This window comes from Oxyura jamaicensis, chromosome 20 (genome assembly GCF_011077185.1).
Source record: "Oxyura jamaicensis isolate SHBP4307 breed ruddy duck chromosome 20, BPBGC_Ojam_1.0, whole genome shotgun sequence".
NCBI lineage: Eukaryota > Metazoa > Chordata > Aves > Anseriformes > Anatidae > Oxyura > Oxyura jamaicensis.
Genome location: NC_048912.1, coordinates 2,350,421 through 2,357,514, shown reverse-complemented (window position 1 = coordinate 2,357,514; position 7,094 = coordinate 2,350,421). Strand labels below are relative to the sequence as shown.

At 44.6% G+C, this 7,094-nt stretch overlaps 1 long non-coding RNA gene across 1 annotated transcript; it reads left to right on the top strand.

The window, feature by feature from the left end:
* The first annotated feature begins 404 nt into the window (after window positions 1-404).
* Window positions 405-3,403, top strand: LOC118176946. The gene is made up of 2 exons (XR_004755598.1): window positions 405-508; window positions 3,008-3,403. It is a non-coding gene; the product is annotated as an uncharacterized LOC118176946 (long non-coding RNA).
* Window positions 3,404-7,094: the final 3,691 nt, after the last annotated feature.

Here is a 7,094-nt window from a genome sequence, read left to right as displayed (position 1 = left end):
TGAAATGATGCTGAGAGTTTCACTTTTCATTACATCGGATTACTTAGGTTTCTCAAGGAATTTAAAGCACTCTTAAAAAAAAAAAAAAAAAAGTGTAATTTTGTCAGCTGTAAAATGACTGTGGTGGTAACATGTGCTAGGGAGCATCCCTTGGTCTCCCCACACAGGGACCTGCGACCATTCACACCCATCAGTGGAACACAGCAAGTGCCTGCATGGATGAAAAGCAGGACAGGGTCCTATTTTAATTCCCAGGGCTAACCTCCTCCATTGACCACGGATGCTCAGAGAGCTGTTAGATTGGCTTTGTTTTGTTTTCATTGACAATAGCAATCTTCTCAACATCACAGACCTCTGTGGTCAATTTAATCCCAGTAATGCAGCTCCTCTGATTGCTGGGACTGATCCTGATGAGGTACCATGGGGCCAGCCCTGCTTTGCAAGATGCCTCTGCAAGGAAAAGAGCTGTTAACCCAAATTACTTGGTAGCGCTCAGAAATTCTAGCAGGTAACTGTCACAGGGCTCCCATGGCTGCACGAGTTGCTCCAAGAAACTGCAGTAGCTCTGATCACAAATTACTGTGATTTGTCATCTGTAATACAAACCCAGGTTTTGATGCTTTTGCCAGCAAAATGTGAAAGAAAATATTTAAGTGAAGCAGTCTAAGCCAGGTTGGGTAAAGAAAATGGGCAGTGGGGGGGGGGGGGGAGCCAACCTGACCTACCCAGATTTATTTCATGCAGTGGTGAAACCAGCCCACTGCCTGGATTTAAGACCAGTGGCTATACTTAATCTGTTTGAATAACTTTGGATGGGTGTTGGGCTTCTTTCCTCTGGAAATTATAATCCAATCCTGCATACCATGTAAATAATTTAATAACCTCCTGTAGTATCTCTCCTCTTGGAGCAATTACACATAACACTGGAAACACAAGCACGTCTCTGACAACAAAAGCATCCTTTGCAGAAGAATTGCCATAGTTTGAACAGTAAGATATTTTTTTCATGGATGAAGACCAGAGCAATTCCACATTGGGTGGGAAGTGGGAACTCCACACTGGTTCCCTTCATAGGTTACTGCTGGAAAACTCGACCAGCATTTTCTGCTTCCAGGTTGGAGTTGTTGAGGTCCACTGAGCTCATCTGATGAAAAATGTGAGATAATTGCAAATGCAAGGGTAGTCACATTCATTCGAACAGTGTGTATAACTATGACTATATATATACAATTATATAGTTATCTAGTTGTATATATGGTTAGGTGTAAATATAGTTACAAATACGTTTTCAATAACCCAGTAGTTAAGTAAATTCCTGTTGAAAGTTCTAGCCTTGCAGTGAGACCTTGGAGAAGGACAACCACATTTACCCCCATGCCTCACAAGAGGCCATTGCAGAATTGGGTCCATTTTTCTAACGGACTTCTTTATGAACCCGTGTCCTTCAGTAAGGATCAGAAAGGACAGTACTTCGGTGTGCATTCATTTGAGCTTTTCTTCCTCCTGAATCTGCATACGCTGTGTGACAAGGAAGCCTGCTGAAGGTTAATTGTTACTCTAGGATATTGTGTGCCTTCTCTCTTGTTAATTTTGGGGGCAGGGTGTGGAAAGGAAATCCCTGGTACTTGAACCTTGCTGGAAATATCTGGATGGTTGCTTAAAACAAATGTTTGCCTTACAAGAAAAAAACAGTCCAAAGGTATTTCTCTTTTAAACAAAACTTGCAAAAAAAGCCACAGATTTTACCTGCTGCTGTTTGTGTTCCTCTAGACCTGAGGTCTGAGTCAGGAACCTCTGTGACTTTCTGTCCGGTTGTTTTAGAAGAAGCCTCATTCCTTTACTCTCCGCCAATGTCAGAGTCTCTCTGTGGCATAAACCCTTGGTTAAGAAGATCCAAATTACCCCATTAACTCCAAGGGCACAAGGGATATGAGTGAATGGAAGAGGTCTTTCACCTTACAAACCTTTTTTTTTTTTTTCCTCTTCTTTTGATTCTCCTGGATAGCAGAGAAGCCCATACTGCCTGCACACCTCTCGGGAGGGGAGGGGAGGGAAGGGAAGAGGAGAAGGCAGGGAGAGGTGCATCCTCCACCAGCACCAAGGGGCCTGGCTGTTGGTAGAATTTGATTTTTTTTTGAAGATCCCTGATGGTATTTCCAAGCAGGGGATGGAGCAGAGGATTTACCTAGCCCAGCTGAGATGGATCAGCAAGGCGAGTGCAGCTGAGCTCCCAGCCCCAGCCGAGGGCTGTGCAGTGCTGCTGGAGGAGGCAGAGCCATCAGGTTCCCCTTCACTGACTGATGAGCTGCCTGCAAGTGTCTGGCAGGTTCATTTCCAACCCCATCCTTTTAATTCTAGCTCCTCTTTCTTCCAAATGAACCACCAGGGAGTAAGTACGTGAGGGTTTCTACCCAATTACACCTCCTTTTAACAGCATTAGGAAACCGGGGAACTGCTTGATACCTAGCCGAGGTGGAGGGAATATTTAGCATCTAAGAAATGTCCATGACCTTCTGGATGTAAGGTGGCAGAGCAGCCCATGCTGTGCTATATCTAATATGCATATTCATGGCTCGTTTATTCATGAAAGAAATTACTGGATTAGCAATAGTTTGAAGGACACTGATCATGGAGTTGAAATACATGCAAGTTGCTCACAAATTAGAACTCCATCATCTCTGTAATAAATTGGTAACCATTGTAAATCCTTGCATATCGGTGTTGTTATTGGAAATACTATGTTGTATTTTATTGGATTGGAAACATTTCACAGCTATCAACCTGTCAATTATTTTAGCACAACACAAGGTTTTTCATGATGATAGATGGTGATTCTAAATAATTTTTATAAAGTATTTCTACTTACCGTGGTGTCAGGAAGCCTGCCTGCCTATGAAATATTGTGATTTTTGAAGCACTCACCTGATAACACTCCTTAATTGTGTAACATTAATCTATGTGTCAATCAAATGCTTGCAGACTAATATATGGATTTTTTTTTCCTTAGATTTCCATAGAGGGGGGAAAATTAAGATCATAGAAAACTCTTGGCAGCATATGAAGGGAGAAGCAATGCCAGACTTGTAACCAATCATGAAAATGCATGTTGTGAAGAATAAAGAAATGATGAACCCTCTTCACTAATGAACTCTACTTTTATTCAGAATGAAGATGTCTTCCAGCAACATGTTTTTTCTTTCTCTTTCTCCCCACTTCTAACATGCTGAGTGAAAAGAAAAAAGCCCAGTTCTACATGTCTTGAACAGACTCAAACATCTGTGAATAAATAAGTGCTAAACATTAGATACCTCCCATTTAAGTTTCAAAGTCTCTTTCAGAGGATAGTAAATGATATTATTTTGCCTCCCAGAAAGGAAAATTAATTCACAGAGAGGCTGACTTAGCCAGGATCACGCAATGAGTAGGAAGCAGAGATGGCTCTTCTATCCCACAGAGTATGCTGAGATCCCAAAATATTTGGGAAGTCAAGCAGGCCAAAAGTTATTACTTCTAACAGGAAAGTGGTGAGCATTTTTACATTCAGCCAGAAAGGCTGTGAGGGAAGGGGAGCCATCGCCATGGGGGAACGGGGCCATGGAAGTGATGGGGACAACCCCAGGCGTGGGTGCATCTCCCAGCGCATGGGAGGAGGCACTTGGGGAAGGCTGGGGTGGGGGGCAGCTGCCTCCTTCTGCAGGGTTACCATGTCCCCATCACAACCTGCTGGGGCAAAGCCTTGGGAAGGGTGCTCCAGACTTTTCTCCTCTATGATCACAGCACAGAGCAAGATGCTTGCTTTGGTGACACTGCTCCCTAGTCCCTGGTCAGCCTGGGCTGCACCAGAGAGGACTGCCTGTGGCTGTCCCCATCCCTTACTGAACCCTGATCCTTCTCACAGCCTAGGCCAGCCTGTAATCCTCCTCCAGCTGGGAATAAACCCCATCTCAAGTGCAACTACAGCTCTCTCCTGCTGCTGCTGCTGCTCCGGGTTTTATTGCTTGCGCCAAGTGAGCGGGGGCACAGTCCTGTTCACCTGCTTCCTGAGCTTGGCGTGGAATGGGAAAAACAAAAAAAATGGCAAAGGTGCACCCAGTACAGTTCCACAAACCCAAGCCAGCTACAGCACGGGGTGCTGGACTGGAAAGTGCACCTTTGTCAGGAGGGTTTCCAGTCCCCATCACAGTGGATTCTGCCCCAGTCCCAGGAGTCTGCATGTGTCAGCACTGAGTGCTACAAGCAACCATGGTAGGACTGGACTCGAGGTGGTCCAGGACTTTTCCCTGTTTATACACCATGCAGCCCTTTCCAACCATTACACTGATTTTATATGTGCAAGCCTGTTTCAGCAATTAGAGCAAAAATCTTTATAGCTCTTTTGGTTTGAATTGGGCTGGTTTCAAACCCAGGTACTAAAATGGATAAATTATCTTGAAAAGCAAAGGAATTACACTGTACTCTCAACTCCTCTGCATCATGTTATGAAAGACACAAAGATAATATTTGTATAAATTAAGGCTATTGGAGACGTATGGTATTTCAGTTTCTGCTTCATTAAATTGTCCTCCAGCCCTGAACATCCCTCAATCTATTCTGCAGCACTTTTCTATTTTAAATTTAATCTACCCTGCTGCAGAATGGAAGCTTAAAAGGATATTGCCTCTTTAAATTAAACGTGGAAAAAAATAACAATGGTGGAATTCTTGCTGAAGTGAATGCAATCTATTGTATAACTTCTAGAATTCATAATATTTTCATGTCTGTTAGCCTCCCTGCTAGTTCAATGGTGTATTTCTTCACTGTTTCACTATGGCCACAATCACTTTTTTTTTTTTTTCATTGATTGTAAGACCAGAAGAAACCACTGTGACCATCTAATCTGATTTCATATGTATAATAGACCATAGGACATGTCTGGATTAATTCCTAATTTGATTAAAATTAATTTTGGAAAAATATCCAAACTTTTCCCTACAATTTCCAAGCAATGGAATATCCATTTACAACCCCTCATGAGTTGTTCCAATCCCAGATTATTTTAGCTTTATTTTTACAGAAAAGTGCCCACTCTTTGGAGGCTGGAATTTCATCTTCCTTTGATTTGTAGCTATTGGATCCTTCCTCTGTAGGATTTGTGTGTGTGTGTGTGTGTTGATGATGGCCAACATACCAGGACCGAGACATTTTCACCAGAATGGTCACGACTCTTCTGTGAGCCCTGCCACCAGCTAGGCAATGAGCCATCCAAGCTAGCTGCTAGGAAATAAAGTGAGGATTCAAACCAGGTTCTCTTGAGGATTACCCACCTCATACCTGGGCATCTGCCCCCCTACCACATGCAGAATTTTCTCCCAGAGTTGGGCATCCAGAGGCCTCCTTTTAATCAGAGTCTCCAGTTCTGGCTGCCTGCCTGGGTCGGCAAGAGACAGGGACTGGTTTTGCAACAGCACCCAAGGGTGCAAGAACCCATTCCCAAAGATGCCTGGCATCGTTGCTTTCTTATTCTGCTCTGCCAAAGCTGTTCTGCTTTGGACAGAATAACCTGTGCCAGAGAGAGGGAGGGGGGTTGCAAACATGCATGTGTAGGTGAATGAGTGGTAGTTTACATATCTGCTTGGTGCATAAATCATGCTGCACATCGGGTAGATTTGATGGAAGTGCACTGAGAAACCATGAGCCTTCAGCCTGGGAGAGACGGAATACCTTATTTTCATGTATGTGAATGAGACCTGAGTTGGAGACAGGCAGCCAGTTGCTTCTGGCTGTCTCAGGAGCAGAACTTCATGGGCCTGAAGAGCTTTGCTGCTAATACTGCAGGTGCCTCCAGAATGTAGGTTTAAGGAACAGTCTGGTGGGGATTTTGAGTATCTAATCACAAGGCTTAATGTTCCCAGTTCCCACAATAGGTGTTCAGCTTCTTGTTTGTATCTGGGTCATCAGGTGCTCAAAGAACAGGAGGTGTGGTGTATTGTAAAACATCCTGAAGTTATTGCTCTGCTGGTGGGAGAGAGTTGCTTTGAAGATGGGTAAATTCCTAGAGATAGAATTAGCAGAATGGGGATGAAAGAGACACACAGAGAGGTGGTGGGATCTCCACTCCTGGAGATTTTTCAAGACTTCTCCATCCAAAGCCATGGATGACCTGATCTGGTGCTGGCAACAAACCTGCTTTGAGTGGGAGGTTGGACGGATGGGAGACCTCTGGAGCGCCTTTCCAGCCAACATTTCTGTCATGTGGGAGCATGGAGGGATGCAGTCAGGGAGGGTTTTCTGTTGTTGCCTGCGTGGAGTCATACTGGAGTCATCAGCAGGTTCTCTAATGCGAAGCAGCTCCTCCTGCGCTCCGGCTACAAGAGAAGGCTCTCGTGGGCGTTCTCAGTGAGAGCGCCCTGGGAAAAGGCAGTTGCAGTCTGGGGAGGGGGAATTAAACTGTGTCATTGAGAACAGCGATTAAATAAGCCAACTGAGATTTCAAGGAAAAAAAGCATGAATCTATAGGGCACATTAGTTAATTAAAACAGAAGCACCATCTTCTGAAAGATGATGATTTTCATTCACGGGAAGCTTCTGTTTTCTGCTAAAGGCATATTGAACTGGCGACAGTAGCTCAAGACAACCATGGTTGCTTTTGGAATAAAGCTGTTAGTTCAGAAGAGGAACAAACACACCCCTTCCCTGGAGTCCCAAGTTCTTGGCTGGAGGAACTTCCAGCCCTGCTGTACTGCATGTTCAGGGTGGAGCAAAGTGATTCAAGCGAAGGCAGATACTGATTATAGTTTAATTGCTGCTGCAATGCCTCTCTTCCCTGTCTTTGCTATCTCCTGGGAGAAGGCACCTGACCCCCATTGGAGACTGGGGTGAAACTTTAGCCCCAACAAAGTCTGATGGGCAAATTCCCACGGACTCTGTTCTCCCAGGAACGTGGCCATGTTTTGTGCACAACAGGGCCTCCACTCCCTTTCTTCTGCATCCCATTTGGATCCCAGTTGCGAGCTCACTCTCCATATCATCTGCTGGATCAGCTCAGGCCCATCTGGGAGCTGGGCTGTGCTCCCATAGTGAAGGTCTGTAAAAAGGAGTACATGATGGAGGGACTC